Source organism: Athene cunicularia, unplaced genomic scaffold (assembly GCF_003259725.1).
Source record: "Athene cunicularia isolate RWA unplaced genomic scaffold, athCun1 SCF_96, whole genome shotgun sequence".
NCBI classification, from domain to species: domain Eukaryota; kingdom Metazoa; phylum Chordata; class Aves; order Strigiformes; family Strigidae; genus Athene; species Athene cunicularia.
The window spans coordinates 1-26,884 of NW_020799530.1; the positions used below are offsets into that span (position 1 = coordinate 1).

At 45.8% G+C, this 26,884-nt stretch overlaps 2 long non-coding RNA genes across 2 annotated transcripts; one reads left to right on the forward strand and one right to left on the reverse strand.

Annotated features, from left to right (window-relative positions):
- Positions 1-3,534: 3,534 nt before the first annotated feature.
- LOC113490993 lies at positions 3,535-21,334 on the forward strand. The gene is made up of 4 exons (XR_003400330.1): positions 3,535-3,739; positions 8,582-8,589; positions 17,877-17,883; positions 21,324-21,334. It is a non-coding gene; the product is annotated as an uncharacterized LOC113490993 (long non-coding RNA).
- On the reverse strand, positions 4,201-20,909 carry LOC113490994. Its single transcript, XR_003400331.1, has 4 exons — positions 20,894-20,909; positions 7,233-7,238; positions 6,905-6,915; positions 4,201-4,335 (listed from the first exon to the last, which is right to left on the reverse strand). It is a non-coding gene; the product is annotated as an uncharacterized LOC113490994 (long non-coding RNA).
- Positions 21,335-26,884: the final 5,550 nt, after the last annotated feature.

Consider the following 26,884-nt stretch of genomic DNA (forward strand, 5'->3'; position numbering starts at 1 on the left):
TCCCTGGAACTGGGCTCCAGTCAGGTCTGGCTTTTGTCAATGCGGGCTGTGTAGAGATTCAGTGTGTGGCGTTCTTGGTCTAAGGTGTTTGGCTTGTTGACCCTGTTGTCTCCCATCCCTTCTATGGGTGACTGCATTTCACGGTTTATTGCACCCATTGTTGGGCGTGCGGTGTTGTTTTTGGGGTCATTGGGATTGGTGTTGATTATGCATCATCTGATTGCCTTGTACCCCCAGCGCTCACCCGTGTCCTGACCCTTTGGTGTCAAATACAAGTTAGTTGCTGGTCGATCTTTATGCTGACTGCGCTGTGTCCTTTCTGTTAGGCCTGATAACTGGCAAAACAGAAGCCTGGTCTTGTAAGAGCTGAGACACCTGCCTATTCTTTGAAGAGGAGGAGAGGTAAGGTACTGGAGCTGCAGAGGAGGAAGGGAGAAGGAGCAAGCAAGGTTTGTGTTCTAGCTCTTCCTTTTTTTTTTTTTTTTTTGGCTTTTGTTGTGCTCCCTCTCCTTCCTTGTTTTCATCCTCTGTCTCTGTCCTACAGCCTAGCGCTGTTTTTTGCCCTATTCCAGTTCTTTGTGCTGATGGGCATCGGTCTCTTTTTGCCCGCAATTTCTATGGGCATATCTGCCTGTGCCGCTCGGTATCATTACCTCGCTATTCTCTTCCTCCTTCTCTTCCTGCCTCTAAAGTGTAATCTCGGTCATGCCCCCCCAGCCCCTGTATCTTCCTGTCCCCGTCGTCCACCCTGTTCACCTTGTTCTCTCTCGAAGCCTTTGCTTGAGTAGGGATTGTGTGTAACGAGCATAGAATAAGCGGGGTGGAGGAAAAGGATTGCGAGTAAAGGGGCTGTAAGTAAGCAGTGGAGTGTAAGCGGGGTGAGCAAAGAGGGCCAAGTAGAGGGATTGTGAGTAAAATGTGATTGAGGGGTGCAAGTAATGGGTAGTGAGTAAGGAAGGGTAAGTAAAGGCAGAGAAATTTGTCATGGAAACATGGATGCGTCTTAAGCGGGGTGGGTTGTCAGGGGAGTATTTCTGTGGGAGTGTGTGTATTTCAAGGGCAGAGTCAGGGTGGGATTATTTTTGGTGGGAGTAATAGGGAGAGTATTTCAGTGTGGGAATATTTGAGGATGGGAGTGTTTCGGGGGGTACAGTTTTGCATGGAGTGTTTTAGGCTGTGTGTAATTTGGGGGGAGTCTTTGGGGTTTTTGACCTCTGCTTAACTCTGCATCCCACCCATTTCAGAGTCTCCCCAGCAATAGTTTCTCCTGTAACACTCCACCCCGAAACAGTGCACCCCAAACCCATCTGCTGTGAAACAGTTCCCCTCAAATATTGATGCCCACATAGGCCACGCCCCAAATAGTCCCCCAGAAACTATGCCCCAAAATAGTATCCCAAAATGTTCTCCCCTGAAATAGTCTCCCTGAAATATTCCCCCCAGAAGACTTTCTCGAAATATTCTCTGCGAAGTACTCCCCGTGAAATAATCTCCCACGAAAGACTGTCTCCCTGAAATGCTCCCCCCGTGAATACTCCCTCAAAAATCCTCCCCCTGTTGGCATTCTAGAGGGCTTTCTGCGAGAGAATGGACATGTGAGCAATCCTGTGTGAGAACAAGACTGATTTGATCCTCAGCTGAGCAAGAATGCGATAAGGATGTGACCCTGAATGAAGGGGGAGAAACTTGATGAGACAAACAACCCCTGGAATGGGTTGGGATGGAAGAGGAAGTTCCACAGGGCAGGAAGCCTGGCAAGGCTGATGTGGCACTTCTTATCCAATTAGAAGAAGGTTTAAAGCGCAGGTTAAGTTAATGTCCAATCTTGAGGACTTGTACTGCATGTTACTCACGTGTGCAAGAGAAAATTATAAAAGGGCTTTCTTAGTTGTAATAAACGGGTATTGCTTGATCACATTGGTCGTGTGCGTGCTCAGCTCTCCCGCAATGATGCCCAACATGGGGCCCTCAAAATTGGCACAAAGTCTTCACTGAGGAGGACTTGTCGCACTGCAATCTGACGGGGAGAAAGCCGCTCAACGTATCCAGGCACTGCCCCGGTGTTTGAAGGTGAGAATCGGCACACTGTAACTTAAAAGGGAGAGATAGAGGGAGAGTTTGAAGATAATGGATCCGCAAGAGGTGGTGGCCGGGGAGGAATGGGGCTGCCCTTGCCAAGGACAAACAGGCAGTGGTGAAACTCCTCCAGTGTGTCCTCTCTGTGAGGGGGAAAAAAATCTAAGTTAACTCTTGAAAGTTTAAGATGGAGCCGAGAAAAGGGACTTAAATCTACCTGGGAATCTATAGGGAAACAGCTTTGGGATTCTATCAGTGATGGAGGAAGATCAGCAAAAGAAGTGAGCAGTTATTACACAATTTGGAAACAAATCTGTGAGACTTTGCAAGAGCTGAGCAGCAAGCGTGCTGCGGATGCTTCTTTCTGCTTTTGCACCGATCGGAGCAGCATCTCGTTCTGACAGTCCATCTCCGATGCTGGCACCCCTAGCGGCTCCCGTCACATTAGCTCAGGAAAAAAACTGTTTACTTTGCCGGTCGTGCAGCTGGGTCCGCGGCGGGCAGCGGGGGTGAAACTGAAAGCTGCGCGGTCAGAGCTGAGAACACCAGAAGGGCACCTGATGCCCTCAGGAAGGAGAATGAGGTGGCATCGGAGGAGTCCACGGGGTCCAACAGTGATTGGGGTGCGCAGTATGGAGTTGGCGGCGGCGGCCTGGGGCCCCCCTGAGCACCCTCTGCCGTGGAGGGACATCCTGCGGCCGAGCCTGGCACCGCGCACTGCCCCCCCGACAAAAGCAGCAGTTTTTTCACAGACTCTCATGCTGTCATGCAACAATGGCTTTAAATATTCTTAATGATGTTTTCAAGATTGTAGTATTTGTCATTCTATGTTATGTCAGTAATGAGTGTGGGGGACTTCTTTCTGTGGTTGTGTGATTGTTCCGTGTGTGTGAGATGCAGCCCAGCTGCAGAGAGTCATTGGTGCTGCTGTCTGGGCTCAGTGTTTTAAGTGTTACATGTAAAATACCTCCTCTAACGGGAGGCAGTAATTCTGTGTTAATTGTTGTCTTGAATTTAGGTGCATGCTCTGCGGGGAGAGTGCACCTCTGAACCATCTGCCTGACGGAAATATTGTCAAAAGACCATCTACAACCTTAGATCGTAGTTGCTGGTTATGAAGAGAAAAATCAGAATTATGGCCTGAACCCCTGTGTTCAGTACCTAAAGGGTCAAAAATTGTTCAGCTTGCTTATTTTACTGCAGCTCCCCCTAATAGTATACAAAGAAGCTGCAGTGACTCAGGATTTGGATCAGCAGGTACCCCTTAAATATTTTGGACTCAGACAGTGACACAAGATTGACTTCTAGTAAAATGTACTCTCACTAAAGCTAAAACGTCTGTTAGAACAACAAAATAAGGGAGATGCACAGTATCAATCTACACCTCACGAAAGGCAAAATAAGGCATTATATGTCATGAACCGTTTAAACATTCCCGTCTCACAGGGGCCGCCAATATTGTGTCATTTCTCATCACAGATACCAGATGAACAAGAAGTCCAAAGCAAAGCTCAAGTGGTAACAAAAGCCTAGAAAGGGGTAACTGGGAAGGACCATTTCCTTTAATAACCTGGGGAAGAGGTGATGCTGGTGTCTCCACAGGTCACAGTCCCTGGTGATTACTGGCAAGGTGTGTGCAACCACACCTGAGGTGTGAGAGGCAGTCAGCTCTCAGGATCCAGCTGTGGGTGCTGTGAGTGCCCCTGTGCTGACAGTTTGTGATCTCTTTGACTGATCATTTAAACAGAATGTCTGGGTAATGTTTGCTACTGCAACAGAACAAACTACACTATAGCTGCCAATTCTTTTAAGAGAAAATGCTAACAGTAATTGCAACTCCTTAATGAGATATATTGGCTTACTAGTCACTAGTGAAAGATGTAGTTTAGATGAAATGTAGTTATTAATGAGGATGAAATGCTGTAAGAATGTGTGTATTTAACTTTCTTTGTTTAGCAATATTAAGAATTAAGAAATCCAATGTTTAACCTTATTGGAAACTCCCTTGGTTTTCCCCCTGGAGTGCTGGCCAGGTTAGGGGTGGAACCCAACAGGAGAATGAAATCAGATGTTTCTGCTCAAAGACAAGTGCCAGTTATTTTGGCCTGTTGATTTAGAGGTTGGACCTCCTTGCAGCGACTTTGGATCCCTCACCTACGGAGGGACACATCACGTAGGATTGCCAGTTTGCGAGGAAGGGCACTCTGAATTCTCGCTGCATCCAGGGTTCCCCAGCAATTGCGGATCTGAATGTTAGTACTCCTAATAATAACGTGTGCTACTCTGTATTTTCCTTTCTGTTTATTTTTGTAGTATTTAGTCATATCCCTTAATTATGGGTGAAATTTGCCTACTCTTTTGTAATTGTAGCTGCTGTATTCTTTTAGCCTTCTGTGGAACTATTCTAAGTATGCTGTGTTTCTGAAGTTTGTCTAAGGCCTGATTGATACAGCTCTCAAACAAGTCTTGCAGGCACCACAGCAAAACAAAGAAAGGGGAGATCTGGGAGGCATCGGCCTTATACAACTCTGACACATGGTTGGTATAATCAGGCAGTCTGGCTGGGATGGCAAAACGTGACTCCTTCAGCAGTACCAGTAAATGACACTTGGTTTTGTAGTGATGCTTACACGATGAGTTTACATCTTGAAGAAGGAAGAGTATTTAATAATGATTCGGCTAAAAGGTTACCAATTACTAGATGGTTAATGGATTTGGTTTTATATTGAATAACAGTTTTGATTGTCATTGTAACCTTTTAATAATGTGAAGCTGTCTGTGGAAGCGTTTTGTGAAAACGACGGACCAAACAATAAAAGGGGTCTAGATCGCTCAAAAACAAAGAGATATTTGTGGAAGGGTTAGAAAACAACGGACATGTTAAGAACGATCCAGACCGAGTGGCCTCACTGTAACAACAGGCTGTAGCTGGTGTAAAGAACACCTGCAAAGCCAAGGGGCTGAGAAACTGCGTGTGTAGAAAGAAGATAAGGAAGCTGAACTGTTGAAAACAAGATATTTGCTTAGCAGGAGAATGGCGCGTGGATACCACAGGCTTTTGGCTAGTGTCTCCAGTTGGGACCAAAAAGGCATTACAACTCGACACTCATCTTGCAGGTTGTACTGCTAAACAAATGAACTTGTCATCAAATGTAATAGGTGATTTGGCTATGGATGTTGAGAGTCTTAAACATGCTGTACTTCAAGATAGGGCTGCCATTGAATTTCTGCTTTTAGCACAAGGGCATGGGTGTGAAAAGTTTGAAGGAATGTGCTCTGTGAATTTATCTGACCATTTGGTATCTATCTATAAGAATCCAAGAAAGCTAAAAGATAACATGAAGAAGTTAACTGTTGTAACATCACCCCTATCAGAATGGTTTGCTTCATTGGGAATCACAGGATGGTTGAAAGGGTTGCTACAAGGGGGAATTGTTGTAATTCTTGTAGTTATCATACTTGCTGTCAATTTGTCATGCTTAGACTCCTGTGTTAGATATTCGGTACAAAAGGGCCTGCAAGAAATCTGGATTGCTCAAAAAAAAAAAAAAAAAAAAGGATACGTTGGGATTCTAGAGGGCTTTCTGCGAGAGAATGGACGTGTGAGCAATCCTGTGTGAGAACAAGACTGATTTGATCCTTAGCTGAGCAAGAATGCGATAAGGATGTGACCCTGAATGAGGGGGGAGAAACTCGATGAGATAAACAACTCCAGGAAGGGGTTGGGACAGAAGAGGAAGTTCCACAGGGCAGGAAGCCTTACAAGGCTGATGTGGCACTACTTATCCAATTAGAAGAAGTTTTAAATCGCGGCCTAAGTTAACTGTCCAATCTTGAGGACTTGTACTGCATGTTACTCACGTGTGCAAGAGAACATTATAAAAGGCCTTTCTCAGTTGTAATAAACGGGTATTTCTTCATCACACTGGTCGTGTGCATGCTCAGCTCACCCGCATGCCCCCATGAAATAGTCCCCCCTGCAAAAGTCCCTTGGAAGTATTCTCCTCCTAAATGGTGTCCCCCCCTGAAACACTACACCCCACACTATGCCACTTTCTTCTAAGCTCTACTTCACTGCTGCCTCCCACCCCTTTTTGGTCTTTTACCCTGTTTCTACCTCTATGGGTTTTTTTTTTGTCTCTACTTCCCTCTGGCCACCCAACCAGGTTTTGGCCCACAAGAGTCCTCCTATTATACTGCCCCCAACAGTAAACACCAAAGGGCCGCTCCTAAGTCATCCCCTCTCAAAAACTCAGCCCTGAAATAGTCCCCGTGATGTGATTCCTTGCTGAAGTACTCCTCGCCAAAATAAATAGTCTTTCCTGAAGGATTCATCCCAGAATACTGCTCCCAAAATAGTCCCCCCCCAAGACTTCCCACCTGAAAGACTCCCCCGGTGACCTACCTCAGTGTCTTCGAACTGCCTTTTCCCTGCAGCCTTACAGCACGTATTGGTCTCCAGTCTTTTCTGGCCTCTAATTGCCTTTGACCTGCCACCTTGTTTTGGCCTCCCACCCCATTTCAGCCTGCAATATTTTGTGGCCTCTACCGCCGTTGGGCCTCTGACCCCTTTTTGGCCTCCATTTGTTTGGCCTCTACTTCCCTTGGGCCTCCCACCCCTTTTTGGCCTCCACATTTTTCTGGCCTCTACCTTCGTTGGGCCTCCCACCCCTTTTTGGCCTCCACATTTTTTCTAGCTCGACTTGCCATGGGCCTCCCACCCCTATTCAGCCTCCACTTTTTTCTGGCCTCTACCTCCGTTGGGCCTCCCCCCATTTTTTTTTAGCCACCACTTTTTTCTAGCCTCTACTTCATTTGGGCCTCCCACCCCTATTCAGCCTCCATTTTTTTCTAGCCTCTATGTCACTTGGGCCTCCCGCCCCTATTCAGCCTCCACTTTTTTCTGACCTCTACCCCCATTGTGCCTCCCTCCCTTTTTTTGGCCTCCACTTTTTTCTAGCCTCTACTTCCCTTGGGCCTCCCACCCATTTTCAGCCTCCACTTTTTTCTGGCCTCTATTTCACTTCCAGCCTCCCTTTTTGGTCTCCTGCAGTTTGTTGCTCCCCCCCCTTTATTAGGTCCTTTACGTGTTACTTGAAGTTCTGACTCTTTGTCTCCCACCCCTTTTAGCACTCCACAAGTTCCTGCCTCTCCACAAGTGTCTGCTCTTGACTTTCCCTCTGGCCTCAGCTCCCTTTTGGGTCTCTAGTCTTTTCTGCCCTCCCTGTCACCTTGGGACCCTTGGCATCAAAGGGCAAGGGTTCAGTGGTAATCGGGGTCAAATGTCTGGAGAGGAGCTGCCACGGCTGAAGCTGGAGAGGCCTGTGAAAGGGAAAGAAGAAGAAAATCAAGGTCATCTTGGCAGCAGCTGCCTCCCGCTGCACGAAGAGTGAGCCTGCCTGTCTGGATGAGGAAGGAGGCGTCTGGATAGTCCGCAGCAGGCCAGACAGCCAACGTGCTCCGCAGGGTCTGTATGTGTCACCCCGAGTGCAGTAGGGCCGCGTAACGTGTGGGCGAGGCGATGCGTCTAGGAAGCTGAAATGCTGGGGTTTCAACTCCAAGCTCCAAATGAAGGTTGATATATGGGTGATTGCCACAGTCCTTCCCAAAGGGCTGGTGAGTTGACCTTTAAGCTTCCCTCCAGGGTGCGGCCGGCCCTGGGGTGAGAGCCATTAGGGAAGAGCCCCAGGTCTCCCGCATTAAGTAAACAAAGGTCAGGTGTCCCAGTTAGGGGATAAAACCTGGGAGCACTATTGTGCTGGCGTGCCCTTTGTGGCCGGCAGGGGGACTGCTCAAGCCCAGGCACACCTTTGGGTGCCCTCGGTGACCGGAGGATTTATTGGGTGTGCGCTTCTTTGTCTAGGAATTTGATTTCTGTCGTCTAGCCATAGGAGGCCAGTTATTATTTGTTCGTCACTTTTTTCCGGCAGAGCAAGTGTTCTGTGGTGTGCCTGCTGATGTTCGGTTGATAGTGCCTGTCACCTGTTACCTTGGCAGTTGTCCATGATGTTTCATGGCAGCGGAGACGGTCAGGCGCCGCATGTCGTGTAGCCGCTGTCTAGGCTAAACCTGTCAGTGGGCGTCTCCCTTCGGTAGGCTCCATTGTGACATTGTTAAGTATGTCACGGACCAATCCCCTAGCTGCACTAATGTGTCAGCGACTCTGCTTCTAGCCAGAACATTGTTTATAGTTGCTCATGTGCATGTTGATCTGCTTTCTTGTGGCTCGAGGTATTGTATGTTAAGTCTGTTGCAGCGGTCCGGATGTTCTAGTCAATTATAAAAAAACCCCAGGTCTTGACAGAAGCGCTTAATCAGGGTCGCGGCTGCGTATTGAGCTCTGGCGTTTGAGCCGATTCCGTCGCAACCGTTTTGCCGTTTATAGTATCTTGTGTGACTAATGGGAACCACTGCCTATCAGTTACAAAGCCTAAAGTATGTTTCTGGCCGTCTCCTTGTCCCGAAACCTCGGGCTTTTTGGCCAGTTTCATTGTACCTGCAGGAGGCTCTTGGGTTCAGGGACTTTTGTGTCATATGTCTATCACTGTAATCACTATGACGCTTCCTGTACAGTAATCGCTGTGTGCTTGCTATTGTTTCTCTGTTTCTAATATTCTTCCATTTGGCAGCAATATATCCCCGGCTCAATCAAACATTTTGGCCAATTAGAATGTTTGTGTGCATCGCCACAGGGAACTCTGCTTTTTCTTTGGCGGTGAGGCGATGGTTTCCAGTCCATTTCCATGCAGCCTCCATAGTGCTGTCACGGCTCTGGATTGCTGCGTGGCCTGAAGGCAGAGGCATCCTAGACATGCATGTCGTGTACTTTATAGATCAGATCAGTCTTATGTCACTAAATATCTTGATTGCTATTAGATATATGCTGATATTTGCTTGAGTATAGGCAAGTTAACAGGGTTCCCCATCGGGTGTTTGGCACTGTGATTTGGCATGTGAACTTGCTCAGAAGTCTGAGAGAGACAATGGCAAAACCAGAAGTCTGTCCCCCGAGATCCGCACCTTCTCTAGGAGCAGATACTCCCAGGGAAATTCCGGGTATTTTAGCTGAAAACACAGGTCTTAGCTATCCAGGACTGCTGATTTTGTGTTCTAGAAGGCTTGAGCTGTTTACAGTGACTTCGGTAGCCTCACCTCAGGGTCGATGCAATGCTTAGGGAACGGCTATTGCTGGGTGATGTTGTCGAAATCCTCCCTGCTCCCCTGACTCCTCAGGTACTGCAGATATGCAGCATGGTACATATTATAACAGGAAGTGTCTCTTTATTATATCATTAAGTCCGTTTCAGACGAAGTCATGAATGGAGACAGTACTCGCTATTTTCAGTGTGGTTTTGGGATCCAGCTCTGTATGTTGGTACTGTAGGTTTATTGTGAAATGTTATGTTATGTAGTCACGTAAAGGTAAATCTGCCAGCTCTGCTCTGTGTGGTGTCTGCGTTAGTCGTATCCAAGTCAGCACAACAAGGTCCCCTTCCATTCATCACTTTTCCAAGTTTTGGTCTTTTGTAATGCAGATAATCTGTTTTCTCTAAGTATCTCTAGCGTCTCCTACTGCTTTTAAGGGGCGGTTTTTGTGCTTAAGCAGTAGTCAGAGCTTAACGTCCAGCAGTCACGAGCTGTTTCTCCCGCAGGAGCCCTACTTACTGTCATTTGCTTTTGCTAGGCACTGCTGTCTTTTATTTGTTACAGTCTCGTTTTTTTTCAGAGGTTCGAACACCGGTGTAAGGTGCCTAGAGTTGTTTCCTCAATTGAACGTAACTGTTTCAATGCTTTACGCGTCTGTCTAGATCAGTGTTCTCCCTGAAGCGATCATGCAGTCCCTAACTGTCATGTGGTCTTTCCTCTTGTTAGTGTACTGACCTCAGGACCGGTCGCTAGTGGCCCCAGGTGGGCTTGGGGTGGGCGTGGCGGCCGGCGTGGCAGCGGCCGCTGGCTATCTGTCATCGGCTGCCACAGCCGTCAGCGATGGCAGACCAATCCAGACCCGGCAGCCCAGAAATGGGCCGGGCCTCCGCTGTAACTAGGCACTGGGCGAGGACGCCTCCGGGCAGCCCCAGGTGCGGCAGGTCCGGGCGGGGGCGGAGTCGCCACGTCATGAAAGCGGCTTCAGCTGCGCAGACCGGGCGTGCCTGACCGCAGGCTCGGCCTCAGCATTTGAGTGGAGTGGCCTCAGATGGATTCGACCGCGGAAAGGATGATAACGGCCCTGCTCCTGGACGGACGGCGTCAGTGCGGCTATCAGCGCGGCGGACATACGGCGCTCCTTCCCGGAACGGATGCACTATTGCCGGCCGTACGGGTGAGACGCCGCGGGTCCCCAACGGCAAGAGGTAAAGCACTTTCAAGGGAGCTATTCCGCCTCGGGAGAGGGCGACGCTCTCGCGTGCCGTGCACTAGATGAGGAAGGGGAACGGCAAGATTCTGCTGTCGCCGCACTGCAGCCGTGTCCCGTTAAGAGCCGGCAGCTGAGGTGAGTCGCCTGTCTCACGTGTTTGGGTCCGGCACATCCTAGGGGCGCTTCAGAACCCCTTTGCCTGTTTACCTTGTGGTGTGTCTCGGTCACTTTAGCAGAGGCCGCATCTCTAACCTCGTCTCTTTGCAACCTCGTATGCTAACCCGTGGGTGTTTAAGTACAATAGCAAGTCTTTACTTAGCGGGCTATGAACCCGCACTGGATTGACGGTTTACTCGTACTGTCAGGTTGAATGTACAGCGGGCTTCTCGAGGTGTGGCTCGCTCTGTTGACCTGTGTTACTTAGGCATAGCCTTCCCCCAGCTTTGCATTGCATTGCGGAGCAGATCTAGTTAATTAGGGATGTGACAGTCTGTTGCTGTCTACCCATTTGTGCCCGTGCACTTTGTGGCCCGAATTCTGCTGAGCTACTAATGATAACTCTCTGTTTCCCTTCATTATGTAAAGGTGTTTATGTTTGCTACCTGTGAGCCGTTTTCTCGGGTAGCGCTCCATCTACCTATAGAGCAGAGCCAGGCTCGAACTTCTGGCAGGACGTTATTTTTATTGGTGTCTGTGCTGTCTGGATTAGGTGACTTTGCATGGCTTTGGCCGCCTTTAATTATCGGTTAGTTTTTTACCCTTTTTGTTCCGAAGTAGAATGACATTAGCTCCTTGTCGTCAACTGCATGTCACGGTACTCTGTTCTGTATGTAATAAAACTTATGTCCGTGGCTAGTGTAGTAGGTCGCGACTATAGCTTTGCTGAGTACAGCTCTCGATTTCTGTTGTGACTTTCGCATTCAGTTAATATAATCGTATGAAGGTGTGGCTTCAGTTATCGCACTCTTCATCGTTGTAGCTGCGTACAGGTGCAGGGTAAAGATGTCGGTCCTCCTGATGAGCGTGTACAGTATGTTGAACGGTGATCATTTGACCGCTAGCTGACCATGGCCCTAATACGTGTTATACCGTGTATCCACAAGCATGTGACCTAGATGTGGAAGGGGTACTTTTTGAAAGGACGCTTAATGTCTAGTAATGTTAGGTGTGAGATAAAAACGTCATCAATAGGGAAATTAGTCCAGAGGAGGCTGCAGTTGTGCATGTATGTTAGCTTAAATTCGTAGCTCGTTATCAGAGTTTGCAAGGCCGCTGTTACTTCTCGAGGCAACATGGGATACCGTGCGCATCATGCTATCGCCATTTAATCACGCTTCCTCAGATTGTCCCTCGAGTCTTGCCTATGCTCAGGAGGAAATCTAGGGCGAGATTAAAAATGGGCGCTTGCGTTAAGGGCACGCGTCCCAGCTATTCCCATCTGTCCTTTTATGAGCGCAGCAGTCTGCACCCAGTCACGGCAACATCGGGAGTCTTGACTACGGGTGGACACTCTGCGTAGCATTTCTCATTTGCCAGTAAAAGCTCTCTGAGGTCTCGCCGTAACCGCGGTCACCATGCATCCGCGGACCTGCAGAATGTCGCAGTACGTCTCGGTATGTCGCAGTATCCCCACAGATGTGGTTAATTTGTTAAGTCCCATATATGCTTTGGGTAGTAATTTGGTGGTCCAGAGCCCCCTCGCAATACAGCGGTATGAAGTCAGTGTTTTTGGAACTAGTATTGCATGGATCTCAGCCTCAGGTATGATTTTGTTTTTCCTCCACTCTGTTCTTTCCTTCCGCTGTTTTATTGTGAATGTGATCACTATAGAGGTGTACTCTAGCAGTTAATATTTCGGATGTTGCATAGACTATGTCTTCTGATTGGGACCGTTGCTGCTCGAGGCTACTTGTCGTTGATAATGTATTATGTGTTTAACAATACCTTTATGCTAAAGATGATAGGTGTCAAAATAGGTCCCTATCTTACTTAATTCTCCTTGGCTCTATGTGACTTGGTAAGAAGTGCCATAGGCAGGTTTCTGCAATAGTCTCCTGGTTAACTTCATCTAATAAATAGACAAGTACAGACAGAGGATGTATTGTAAGGCTGTCATTGCTGGCCAAGGTTCACTTCACTAGGTGGTTTACCGGTCATTATCATTCCTTTATGTCCTGTAATAGGGTTGTGTGGCTATAAAGATCAAATCTGAAACCCCCTTTTTATCGCTCACCATGCATATACAAATGGGGTTGTAAAGTGTCTTCAGAGCAGTTGCGTTTTAATAGGGCACAGGTAGCCAATCGATCGAGCTTGCCGTCCGCATCCCTCGTCTGCCAAGTCCACCTCGGTACTCTCCCTCAGAGTTTCAACACGCTCGCTGCAATCGTATATCTCTATTTGTGGATGGCTTACTTAACTCTAGTCAGACCTTTCTCTGTAGGCACTACTTTACTCTTTGAGTGACTGTGGTCTCATTCACTTTTGCTGCTGAGCAAGCCTTTGAATATGTATCTGCACGATAGTCTGGTGGTCTGTCTCATTTTGTGATTTTAAATCAGAATCTCTTGGAAAACATAGAGCTGCTGTATACGGCAATGGTCACCTTCGAGCACCAGCAGGCATTTCTGTGGTAGACATTTATGTCACCGGTGACAATTTCTGAACTGGTTGGCACAGATAGAGCCATTATATTCTGGTGAGAAGTGTCAGGACTGTTCCTTCATTGGTCTATCCCTCACAGTTGTGGTAGAAAGGATGCAGCGCTATCGGTCAGTGCCTTGGTATCGCTTTAGCTGCCATATAGAATGCTGTTCCCACTCATGAGGATGATTGATGCCTCCGGTCATGCTTACCTCCACGGAGAGGTGACGATCGTTACTTGCCATTTGTTCCCTTTGAAGAATGTACCCGTTTTGTTTTTTGTTTTTTTTTTTTTTTGTATATCTGCCTGCGTGACTGGCCATGTCCACCAGTCTTCAGTCTATGACTGTGTGATGGCTGTGGCATATTAGGGCGGGTAAAGATTCAAATCATACAGCGCCTGTCAGATGCTCCTCGGTCATGTGTAAAAGGCTGTTTTCTTATCAGCCTATACTGTAGTTATAGCACGATGGACAATGAGACCTTTTCCTATGAGGAATATGACAATAGGTGGCGGTGCATCATGTGTTGCCTCAACAGGTAGGACTGTATGATATTGTTCGTCTTGTCTTGAATGTGGATTTATTTTCTCACCTATTTGTGTGCAGTCACTAATCTGTCATGCCACATATATATATCAACTGTTTGTCACTGATGGTCCCAGAGGGAATGGAGCTTTTCATAACCTAATGTCATCTCCTTCCATCAGGACGTGATCAAGTTTCTGCTGGACTTGGAACACCAAGCAATCCTGTAACACTCCATTGAGTGGACCGTATTGTCGCATTGGCGCCATGGACCTCACGGCGATAGACAGAGGGGTGTGGGTCCTGCTTGGTTCTTAAACGGGGAAAACCGGTTCGTTCCAGCCGCACCTGGCCCTACACCCGAAAGGGTGAGAGGTGCCCAGATAGCAAGGGGTTCGAATTGAGATTTCCAAGAACCATGCACACTGCAGGGCCTTGCACCACCTTCAGGGTTATAGCCTGACGTCTATCTGCCTCAACGTCCGCAATGTCTTTCCGTCACCCGGAACGATTTTGAAGAGATCGGAGTTTGCCTATCCCAGGCAGGCAAAGGTATCAGCTGATCACACGTGTTGGGAAGTGTCCGTAGGTTTACAATTGGCGGTGTTCTTTTTGGTATGTAAGGGTCATTAGAGAACACAAGCCCCTTGCAGTTGCTGTCATGCCTTACGTGTATTAGTTTTGCTGTTTCTGCGACGCGTTTGGCACTTCGTCATAACAGTGGAATGCGACAGCTTAGCAAGTGTAAATAGCCACTGTAGCTTTAGTCTTTAATGCGCTGTAGCCTAAACTGGCAGTCTGTCTCTATGCAGGTGTCCATCAGCAGGCTATAGATCATTGGAAAACGGTTTTCTGCCAGAGTTACTGCCTTCTGCATGTCATGATGGTCCAACATGGTCTGGACAGGGCATCTCTTGTGTCCACACAGAGTTTGACACCAGTCTTTGCAGTTGTGTCGACTACTGTTAGGAGCGCTCCTAACGGCGAGGCTCGGTGCTAACATCTTCTGGCATAGACTATTACTCTTTTTGGTAACAGTGGTCACACAAGGAAGCGCTGCATCATGGATTGTAGTGTGCGCCATCCTCGTTTTCTGTGTATGCAGTGTATAAGGAATGGAAACAGGGTAAAAATGATAAGGTATCGTCATCACATAGTAAAACTATCGAGTTATACTTTCACAGACATCTTAAATGCTCAAATAAACATCACTCCCCAGAAATTTTTTCCATTGTAACAAATGGCATTTTCTACACCAATGATCATTACGGGAGATGATGCAGCATTTGGGATTCCCTGTAACGATAGGATGTCTAGATAGCTGCGGTGTGAACTTTGATATGTAGCCATCATCTCGCTCAGCTGGACTTGTGTATTTCAATGCATACATATAAAGCTTCCATAAGTCATTTAATGGATTACTAAGTCAAAGATTTGTGAGAGGGAAAGGCTATTTTTTCACTGTTCCTTCTCTTCGCTTTGCCTTTATGAAATGGTGGACAAGCTAGCACCTGGATCCCACAGAGCAGGTTGTTGCATTCTACCCCTTTCATAAACCGGATGCCGAGATATTTGGGGGTGTAAATAGGTACGTTTTCTTATCGGCTGCTCATGTATCAATCAATCTGCATGTGGTCTTACTTGGGAAGTGTCAAAAGGTAGTGCAGGAATAAAGGGGGGCCATTAGAGATTGCTGTTCCTCAGGCACTCCTACGTGTATGGCATCCTATAGTAACGTTGTACACTCTGTCTATACGCTTCCACGTCTAGGAGTTAATAGTGCTCAATCCAGAAGTCCTCCACATGGGTGAGGTGGATTGGAATGGCTATAAATAGGTTAGATCAGATAAATTAGACACTTGGGCGTACATACGGTCAGAGTCCTCAGGCTATAGTTTACAAAGTTTGGGCACTCTGGAAGAGAGGGGCTTAGCACCAGATGCTGCAAGCGCGATGGATCTCAAGTTACCGTAATTAAACGTCCTTTAAATAGTCACTTTCGGTAGCGCAGCAGAGATGCATGTGTTTCATTGTAATTTCCTAATCGGCGGTATTTGTTGGTAGCGCGTTTGCCGAGGGTTGCCATTAAACCCTTTTCTCATGGCGAAGAGTAGATGTGAGTACTTTGAATGCATAAGCTGTATGGAACTCTACAGTTCATAGAAGACCCATTGCTTTGTATAAGGATATACCTTAATCATGAATGGCTTTAGAGAGCGTTATTTGTAAGATGCCATGTTTGAGCCATTGAGGATGACTGAAATAGATCTTGTAATTGGCACTCAAATGGTCTTTCTCTACCATTAGTTAATATTATATTTGTCCACCAAGTGTTTCACCATCTATTACCGCTGTTTGCTTGCAACATTCCTTTGTATTACTCTGTTAATCAGCAAGTCGAGGTTAAGCAGCAGAAAAGTGTGTGTTGGTAAACTCAATGGGGAAAATAGTTTTTCCACAATGCCGAATATTTTAAATACACAGACACAATGATGACTAAGCACCTTTACCAACAAGTTGTTAGGGTAATGGCGCTTAATCTCATCACGGTAGCTCATCTTCCCATGAACCGCGAAGATAGATGAGGTAGCAACATATATATATTTGAGCCTAAGGATGTAGAGAGAACAGCCATTGTACCTGCAAGCTCACTTCCTACTCTTCCGCAAAGATTTCACAGACTTTATCTTTTCAAATGAAAGATCAATGCATTCCTTTTTAAGTATAGGCCATTCCTAAATATGTGGCAGGGATATGGAAAATCACCTCTGCTTGAGACAGAGTTTAGGATATTTGTATGACTTCTGCTCTGGGTTACGGTCTGTCGGTCATCAGTTTCCTGGGTTAACATTTATTATCTAAGGGCCCTTGTGGTGTAAACATGGTTACAGAGGGGTGGTGGTTTGGCTGCTATCGATCCTGCATTATAGTGTCACAGGCAAAACTGAAATGGTCAAAACCATCTTTGTTTGGACGATTGTAGCAACGATAAGTCAATGCCAAGTTATGATTGCAGAGTGGTAAAGTGACATAATCACGAGCTGTGAGACTGCAAGAATGCCCATTTGGAGTATCCATGCATAATCTGGCTCCTCGGTGAGGGATTATATGGAAATTGGTTTTCGGGGTGGTTTGGAGGGTGCATATCATAACGACCTTTGGAGGCTACCGTAGGTATGCCTATGAGGAGTCTCAGCTCTATCGCAACCTCTGGAGCGGCAAGGATGCTAGTTGGTATAGGGCATGGTCACCTGGAACAGTTTGGAGTACCAGTGCCACAAGGCAAGTGACAAGTAGGTCACTGGCAGACACACAGAGTACCTGAAGAATATGGGTCTATGTGCCGTTCTACCGTAGCACGTGAGCTGTTATCCAGCATCTGCTGTTGGGCTGAGGAAATCTCCAGGTCAGTAACCATTTTCAGTGGTATCAGCCACAGGAATGACGATAAAGGTCCTGGCTTGTTCGACCTTACTCATGGCCACAGGGATGCAGTTCACAAGCACTTGACGCAGTCATTGTGATAGCTGACAGTGTCCCTTGATGTTTGGCAGGTGTTGAAGTTGTCCCAAAGCCACCACTCACCATGCACACAGCCACAGATGACTATTGTCTATGATTGCTCAGTGAAACAGGAGAAACTTTATACTAGAGGAGTTAGAGACCTTAAGTAACATATTTGCATGCCTGATGTATTATGTGTGAATACAGATCCAGGCTGTTGTGTCCTATTCTCAAAAAACAATGACAGACAGTGGTCCTGGAAGGTGTGCACATGGACATTCCTAGTAATGTATATTTTCTTTATATTCAGCATGAGGTAATATTGTAACATTGTCTACACCTTACGCAGCTGTTGCGGTTCAATCTAAGGAATAGAAGGCTTTTCACTATAGCCATCTCTGTTGCAACATGCACTTCTTGGCGACGGTGGGCTCAGACGATCTAGAACAGCCACCAGGATGATCACTGTTTAAGGCTGACGTTTCAGCTGCTGGTCAGCACGGTAATCGTCAGCGTCACGGTCTAGCCACAGGCACAGGATTTTCTGCGGGTGGTCTGCGTGAAACGGTGTAATCGCCACATCAATATACAAGGCTTCTCTAGGCTGCAGTGAACTCTTCACTGTGAAGGTCAGGATTGTGTTCCGTTAACTGGTCTTAAAACGGAAGTCGTGAGATTCGACCGTACGCTTGGTAAGGGAAAACAGTGATTTACAACAGTCAGGTTTTCGACACCGTTTCGGTCTTGTGTCAACATCAACAGTCCCTTAGTGGGCACGTGTGGCATAGTCATTACAACAGCAGGTCCACTGCGATGTTAGCCATTGAACCCAGTAGCGCACCTTACTGTGCTTGTACCTGGTAACCATGCTGAAGCCATGTGCTGAGAAAGCTCTTTTCCTAATAAAGACGGGCACTGGTCTAACTTTGACACTGCTTAATCTAATGTTTGCACCAGGTTTGGCTGCAAGCAAAGCAAGCATAGTTCCACTGAGCTATGTGAACTTATTGTTTTCAGGACGTGTTATGCTGTCGAGCACTTTCAAAAGAGTTCAGTGCGAGAGCCAGCGAGCGGTACCGCTGTTGCAGATCGCCTCGATGATCGACAGTTATGCGTCTGTTGAAAGCACGCTGCTACGGCAGAGTACGGGTGGTTGCAAAGGGCCAATGTAAATTAGACGGGGGAATCACCGAGGATAAGAGAAATAGGCCTTCAGGCTTTGACAGTATGCTATGGTTCATGTGCAACCTCGAGATGTCAGGCAACTTGCCAGGTCTTCGTCTATGTCTGTAACGTTGGCAAGTAACCCCTTGTAGGAGCAGAAGGGCTCTGGTGGACAAAGCTTCGCTCCGTGAGACAACGGTTAGTGACAGCTCTGCGTAGCACCCAGTGTTGTGGTAAGGTTTGAGCTGTCTCTTTCTACCTGCCAATCCCCAGAAATGTGGCGCTCAGATCACAGCTAACCCTTGCAGGTGTTTAAAACCTTCGCGGGAACAAAAGCCCAGACACCGACATGATGATTACTGCCTGTTCAAGTTCTTAGCTGCGCCATTGCTCTAGATATGCTCCTTCAGGGGATCCCCCTTAAGCATGGCTGTGTTTTGGGTAACCTCCTTCTTTGGCCCGTTTGATTGGTTCCCTGTTCTTCCTGTATATCGCGAGGTCTTCAGAGTGTCACTCCCTACAAGAGAGTACAATATTTTTGAAAGGTTAAGGTGAGAGAAGGTCGAGAGACAAATTTTCCAGTTAAGTGAGGATTCCCGTGGATTCTCCACGTGACATGCTTTCATCGCAGTACACACTGTGGCTTTATATTGGTAAGGTTAGTCTAAGGGCATGGCTCACGGTTACACCCGGAAAACAGCTCTGTGTCCATTCTGTTTAAGGTCCAGGGTCTCGGCAGCGTAGAGACGGGTGTAATGGGGGATGTTTGATGTAGTTCGAAACCCATGGTTGACCAAGGTTGCAGTCAGTGATGCGTCAGCATCTTATCTGTACAGGGAGTCTGTGTCATACATGTCTTACCTTGGAGTAGTGTTTACCCATAGCTGGTTCTATACTAGAAACTGGTGGCTTTACATATGAAGAGATGTCCTCGGGATTCTTTAAGTGGATAATTCTTGCCACCGGGAGCAGTATAGAAACCTGTCGCCGTACTGAAATACGTGCGGTCTGGACAATATGGCTACAAGTTGTCAGCGCACGGGAGAGAGTAAATACGTTGCAAAAGCGTTAGGGGACCTACATAACGTTCTCTTACTACACTCTGGAGACTTGGTAACGGCAAAGACGTGTGTAGCCTTACCTGATATCCCAAATTAGAAACCGCTCTATCCTCTACGGCAACCGTCATCAGACCTTGCAGCTATAGTGGTAGGTGTCACATAGTTTGACAATGGACTAAGGGTAGTAGGAGAGCACAGTCAATTACTACTACAGAGTCGCGTGCCTGTGACTCCAACAATTCGTCCCGCGTGGCATGCCAACCCAAGTTATTAGCCTGGAACCCGGAATAGAAATTCCTGCGCTACACAGCGTTATTTTAGGTGCTGGGTCCAGACAATGGTCTCCCTGGTCCTGTGTGGAGGAGTGAGGCCAGTCCCATTTCAATGGGTGAACCGTTAGCATTGAAGAAAACCCGTCAATAAACCTGTTTGTCCTTTTCATATGCACTTGCATTCCACCTGTCACGGCACGTGTCTGCCAAGGCACGTACAAATTGGACTGGTGGCTTGCCAATGAGGACGTCGTTGTACAGTAGGTAGAAGGATGTTTCTGGAGTGATAGAAATCATCTACAGGTCAACTGTGGCTCGGGTCCCCTGGCCAAGCATGTCTTAATCACTCACGAGGTGTTTAGCGGTCAGTTGGTGGGCAAGGCATCGTGTTTGCGTAAGGAAACAGGGGTAAAAACTCACGGGAATGGTAGTCGGGCATGGTGTTTGCGGGCCGGATTACAAGCATAAGGGCAGAAGGCAGGGGAGCAGCAGCAAGTTGGGACCAGGTCAAAATCATTTGGACCCTACTCATCCTGCGTGCTGTTTGCCTTTGCCCTTACTGTTTGTGGCTGCAAAGATTGCAGTTTATGATTGTTATCACCATCCCTGATGCGCTGCCCAACGAGGTCGTGATGTGGGAAGTTGGGGGAACTGGCCCGAGTCACAGTTGACATACTGATGATTTCAGTGTCAGTTCAAACTAGAACTGTAGGTCGGTATCAATTACATCAAAGGGACAGATAGCTTATGTCCTAAGGGTTACAATACATTTAACCAATAACCATTATGGCTACTGCAGATAATAAGGAATATGTTGCCAAATCAAAAGGGAAACCGAAAGGGTGTGTAACTCTGCAGGCTGCAGGAGGCTCCTGTCTGACTCACTGCCCTTATGCCTTGACCGTAGAGGTAACATAGAAGGAGCCAAAGTCACCTCGCTTAAACTAGGCTGGCGTGTCAAGCGTGACGCTTGCATCTAGGTTGTGTCTCATCTCAACCCGGTAATGCCCGTTACCAGCAAGCCGTCAGCCTGTGCACGTCAAAGAAACGCAATGCTGTCGCTCTCAGTGCATTACTTTGCCTAGGCTGCACCCAGAAACTCTACGAGCCCACCTACCCAACTGCACAACCCCAACATCCCGCACCCCAAGCCTCAAAGAGTCTTTTTGATATCTGCTGTGCTCACTGCAACTGTCAACGCAGATAATTATAGTGCGCAAGTGCGGATCGCCGTTCCGGAGGACAGCGGTCATAGTGATTCATCATCCAATCACGGTGTAACTTTTCAACGCTATATCGTGTTTTGGGTACTGGAGGTAAGTATCGTTAACAGCTGTATAACCTTAGCACAAAGTGGCCGCTCATTCACCAAATTGGCCATTACCTAACAGAAGGGGTTTATACATTAAAACTGATAGGCCACCACGCCCCGGCATAAATGGTACGTATATACTGTCTCTTTGAAGTCACAGCATGCCGTTTAACCAGCTGCCGTACGGAAGACTCTCTATGCGTGAGAAGACAGCTCTTTGATTTTTTTTATTTTTTATTTTTTTTTTTTTTTACTGTCAGTGTTCTGGGATGATCTGACTGTAATCTGAAAGCAGTTTGTACGGTGTTATGTCATGGAATAACATGAGGGTATAAACTGTACCGCTGATGGTAATCACGTCCTATCGATTGATCATTTGACGGAGGACGCGTAGTATAGTCTCTGCAGTCAGGGGCCGCTTACCTGCGTAGGCAAGGGCTGTGCTTGCGCATCTTGCGGAGCTGGGGTTGATGGTGTTCCTTTATCAGTTGTTCTGTTTACTGACCTGTGTTTTCAAGCAAGAAGCGTAGCAATGGATTGCGGCACCGATAGGCCTGACTCCACATAGCACAGGAAGTACTCTCTACTGTCCTTCCCGTAGGTAGAACATATTTACTGTTTTACGTGGTATCGCTAGGAGTTGGTGCAGTCGCTAGGTTGCACAAATCGAGGAAGGGTGGGTGTATTTACCAGGAACTGGCATAGCCAGTAGGTGATGGGACAATCAGGTGGTGTGTTATTACACATCATCAGGAAGTTCCCACGTTTGTCTGCGTTGAGTTGGCTGTCCCTACTTAGGCCTTAATGCAGGTCATAGTCATCGGTAGCGGTTAGCAGGGCTACAGGCGCTTGGCCCTGAGGCAGCGACGGTTAGGGTGAAGGTGGTCCCCATCCATCCATTTGATACGGTTTCACTTCGCAGTACCTTTGGTCTGGCATTAACTACTGCATACGGGGCAGCCTTGTGGTGGCCCTGCCGGTCATGACGCTCACCGAGGTGTTTGTCCCTGTGTGGCACCTTGAAACCTATGTCCCTGCGACTGATGATTTTCCTGTGTAGAGTCAGTGCCCATGACAGACACAGAGTTATACTGCAATCCACAAGAGTTAAAGGCTAGTCGGGGTTCAAATATCTGAGTGCCCTACAGTCGGACGCTTCAGGAGACGTCGATACAATGAAAGCGGCATCCAGAGCGCGCTCTGGAGCACCATCTGTATCGAGGCAATCCCCTTCCGTGGGCATTGATGACATTGCTAACAGCCGTGGTGGAGACTCCTTAGTGGGATGGTGTTGTACGGTACATTTCCGTTGTGAATGCGCCGGCGTGGGCACGTAGCTTGTAGGATACTGTGTTGCTTGAGTGCTAACGTGGGCTCAGATGACTGCCACAGAAAATAGATTTGTGACGCTGGGACGGACGATGAACCACGTTGGCGATTCCACTGGAGGCAACCAGGACGCTGCCGTGTATGCGTTGATACTCTGGGATGTCTTCCTTTCCCATTGATCTATCTGTCAAGTGGTTGCATAAAGTAACGTACGTACCGAGAGTGACTTCTAGTCTTTGCACTGGGCGGCCAGACTAGCATGTAGTTGTAGTTCTCCTCTCAAATATTGACAGGTTTGCTCTGATGTCCAGTCAGTGCATGGCAGTCTGCCCGTTTTTCGCCGCTCCGTACGCACTTCCGATGACAGGGCATATGCCTCAAAAGTATGGATTAGAGTAATTTACTGTCCATGTTGTGACTTGATGGTTGAAGCGTTGATTTCAGGGGGAATTTGATCAGGCGTTTTAACTAACCAAATAGATGGAAATACTGCTGATAAGTTAATTGTAATTTTTTTCTCGTTGCATCTTGTCCAAGCGGTTGGCCATAAGCGTCGAGCAAGAAGCATTGCGGGTGGTCTGCGTGAAACGGTGTAATCGCCACCTCAATGTACAAGGCTTCTCTAGGCTGCAGTGACCTAGTTTTTCATTTGAAATTGTCTCGTCTTGAAAATTGTGATCTGGAAACGTTTGTCAAAGATGTTCGCTTGGTGACAACACGTGTGGAACTGTGTCTGAAAGACGTGATGTTTGTTGGTGGTTGTGCGATGATATCCATTAGCTGTAGGGTGCTGTTGTGTACCAGGTGTGCTGGTTATGCAATAGCAATGGTAGATATAATCTGATATCATTGAGTACAAGAAATAATATTTTCTGCATCTATTTATAACATTTTGTCAGCACTTGTCTGCAACAAAATATGTATATGAACATCTTAGTTTGTTGTGTCATGCAATATTGCATAATTTAAGCCCTACTTCTGCTGGAAATATATCACAGCTGAACATTTATGTCATTATCAAGGATGATTTTATGGACTTTGTGGAAGCCGGTTGAGATATATATTACATTATTACCTATCTAAGGCTGAATGTTGATGGCCATTTTCTGACTCTGTATGTGCTATGGTATGGATGTTTCCTTCTTTGGGTTGCTTTTCAAGTTCCTTGTACTAGTAAAGTAGTGAAAGAAGTTATAAGAGTCCTTAGTTAATCTACCATGGGTTTGTAGAGGAGATTGCCAAAGTTAAGAGTTATTTATCACAAACCTTCGATGGTTTATGTGAGCTTTTACTGAAGCTAGCTGTAGTTGATTTGGAAGGAAAGTAATATGAAAGTTGACAGCCGGAGGTGCAGGGCAAGAGGAATTCTTGTGGTGGCTGTTAAGGTGGTTCGTGTGATTAGTAGAATGACTTTTCATTATATTTTATATCAGTGAAAGTGATGTATTGTTGACAGGAATGAAGTCAATAGTAATTTTTATATGTTTATGTATATTAATGCTTGAGCAGGTGTTATTTCTAGGTTTAGAGTCATTTGTCAATTTGAAAAATTATGTTGTCCTTACAATAATTGTCAGCACTATCTGTCTTTAGAGCTTTGTCCAAGATGATAGAAGTCTGTGTATTGACAATGTGCAGATGTGAGCATGAAGAGTGAAGGGTGATAATGCCAAGTTACTGTCCAGTGATCCAAACTGATTAGTGATGATCCTGCCTTGATATGGGAACTTATGTAGCTTGAGATGCTAATATGGTTTCGTCATGTCAAGTGTTTTCCCACAGTGGAGTAATAATCAGCAGTAGTCATTCTGAAAGCTTTTTGAAGAGTATAAAATTAAGGGTTGGAACACTTTGTTAGAAAAATTTACTGCAGACACCTCTATCTGAAATGGTATCATCTTTTACTCATTTTTGAAATTGAAGCACAGCGTTAGTAAGTCCTCATTATCTGAAATTCCCTTTGGTTAGAGTAAGGATGGTTGGGCAGTAGTAGTATAAGATCATCACTCATATCCGATAGAGCTTATTTCTTGTGTACACTATGTATGTGAGCTCTATACATGGTGTCTGTCTTTCTTGTACCTATGTTTGCAATTCCATTGGAGTGTTGAGTATAAAAAAAATCAATAATTGCTTGAGATATGTTACTTAAGGTTCTTATCAATTTAATTTGCAAGTCTACGATAGGGTGAACAGGAACCACCATTCTATATAAACAAACCTATCTTTGTACATGTGGTTGGCATATTTGTAGTACTGTTAGATTGTGTTTGGGAGGAAGGATATTGTGCCTTTTTTCTTCAGTGCTGTGTCAGTTGTGTGTGCATAGGGCTGTGATGCTTATTAAAAAACCCCAAAGTATAAAAAAAACCCGCAAAACAACAAGAAAACAAAACAAAAAACTAAAAACCAAATACAAAAACCCGTGGAATATAGGTGTGTTAACAAAGGACCCCGATATTATTGAAGTTGTGTTAGAGCAAGTCTTGCTCATATCAATAGGCTACACACGTCAGGTGTTAATTTTGGATAAAAATAAAGTAACATATGCATAGTAATCTTCTTGAACGGATGTTTATACCACGTCCATGGGTTGGGAGAAGGTTATATATATGTGATAAAAATGTTCTTGTTTTGAGAGTGAATGGACATAACATAGATGACAGTGTTGTAATGGAAGTTATGTACAAGTGGTAACTACTAAGTCAAAATGTTTATCAGTTGTTACACTGTTGTTATACTTAGTTACTTTAAATGGAATGCAATCATCAAGGTGAGCTCATAACTTAATTGTTAATGCAGTGAGAGGTTGAAATAGGTAATATGTTTGTCATGAGGCAGAGCAATTATATGGAAATGGTATGAGTGTATGAGTTCATCTGAGTTGAAATGAAACATATGATACTGTTTCTAGAGAAAATATCATTGTTTGAAGTGGTATGTGAGGCAAAACGGTTCAATGTTGGTCTTGTAACTACGACAGTACATGTGTTGCTTTGTATTGGAGAGGAAATGTTGGTCTTTCATGCACACAATCCACATAGCTGAAGTTGTTGAGGATGTTAACTGTGTTTGTTTAGTTTTATTCAACGAAAGTGTATTCATGGCTGTGTCTGTCAACGTAAAGTTGTCAGATAATGGAACCTTTGTCACAGTTAACTTGGTTTGAAGGTGTGTATATTGCACTAATATGTCACCAGGAATTGTCCAGAAATGCATGTAATAAATTGAAGATGTTGATAAATGTCATGCTGTTATAGTTGTGGTAATGATATTTTAATAAAGATTAAACTGGATATGTACCTATGTGATAGAAATAGCAGCCATGATACGGTTGTGAGTAGAGTATGATTTTCAGATAGGATGTTATCTGTTCACTGTTGGTCAGTTCGTGTCAAATGAATGGGCTTGAATTACAGAGGGACACCACATAGAAGCGTTAACATGAAAGTATTTGCATCATTTGCCGATGGGTATATTTGTATGTGATGTTACAAAATTATGTATAGTCGATTCCGTTTGATAAGCGCTCTGGATAGTTGAAAGTGTATAGTACGAGGTCCTACACAGGCAGTAGGATGTATTCAGCATTGCAACCCGGAAGTAGTGCCCCGTGACAGGAAGCGAATCACACAGTTATCGTCTGAAGTAGATCCGTATTATTAAGACAAATACTAGTGTTGTAGATAAGGAATAGAAGGGAACGCAATTGCATCGTGTCAGTGAAGCATGAATATGGGGTGTTAGGTTTAGAATGGCAACGCCGTAATTCCATAGAACATGTTATAAACAGGAAGTGATGTAACAGGAAGCAGTTCTGTAGTATCCGGAAGGTAAACAAAGCCGACACTACAACGTCTCACGGACTCGTACATAATCAGCGTATCAGAAAGTCACCGAAACCAGGTAAGAATCAAGTGTTAGGTGTATATATTTTGGTCATTAAACAGGTGCAGTGTGATTGTGAGCCAGCTTCCCGTGTGTCTAATATCAACTTTTCAGTAGGATAAGCAGGTAAGTTATTTCAGGTAAGTACACACCTGGATAGCCTTAGACTAGATGTACAGAAAGTAGAGACCTAGAGGGTGTAGACAGAGGAGAATAGTAGATAAAGGAAAAATTTAGGTGCATTAGCCCACGGCTTTATGATAGTATAATAACAGGTCTCATTGCTAGAATGAAATATGGGGGCATTCTGTTAGTGAACTAAATAGAATTGTACACTGAGTGTTTTGATGTGGCTCGAGGTTTTCGCATATAGGGTATGTCATTTGAATCTGTAACTTCAGGTTGAAGTGTAGGTTCAAAAGCAGTTACCAGGGTAAATAAAAGGCATTTTGAGTAACTGTATTCAATATTACAGTTTTTAGAGATGTAGCACGAATGAATTTAGGGTATGGGTTGGGGTCCACTTGAGACAAGTTAGTAGGATAGTTGTTATTAGTGCGTATAGGAACAAAGTGTAGAAGTAGCGAGAGATTTGTCTAAGGGATGCTTGAAGCAGTTTCACAGATAACAGAGTTTGTAGGGATGTGATTATATTGTGAGGTACTATAGGGTGTACAAGGTTATCTAGGTTGTATATCTTTTGAGGAGTGATTCAGAGAGGCAGTGGATTTGAAGATGTTTATTCTCAGGCT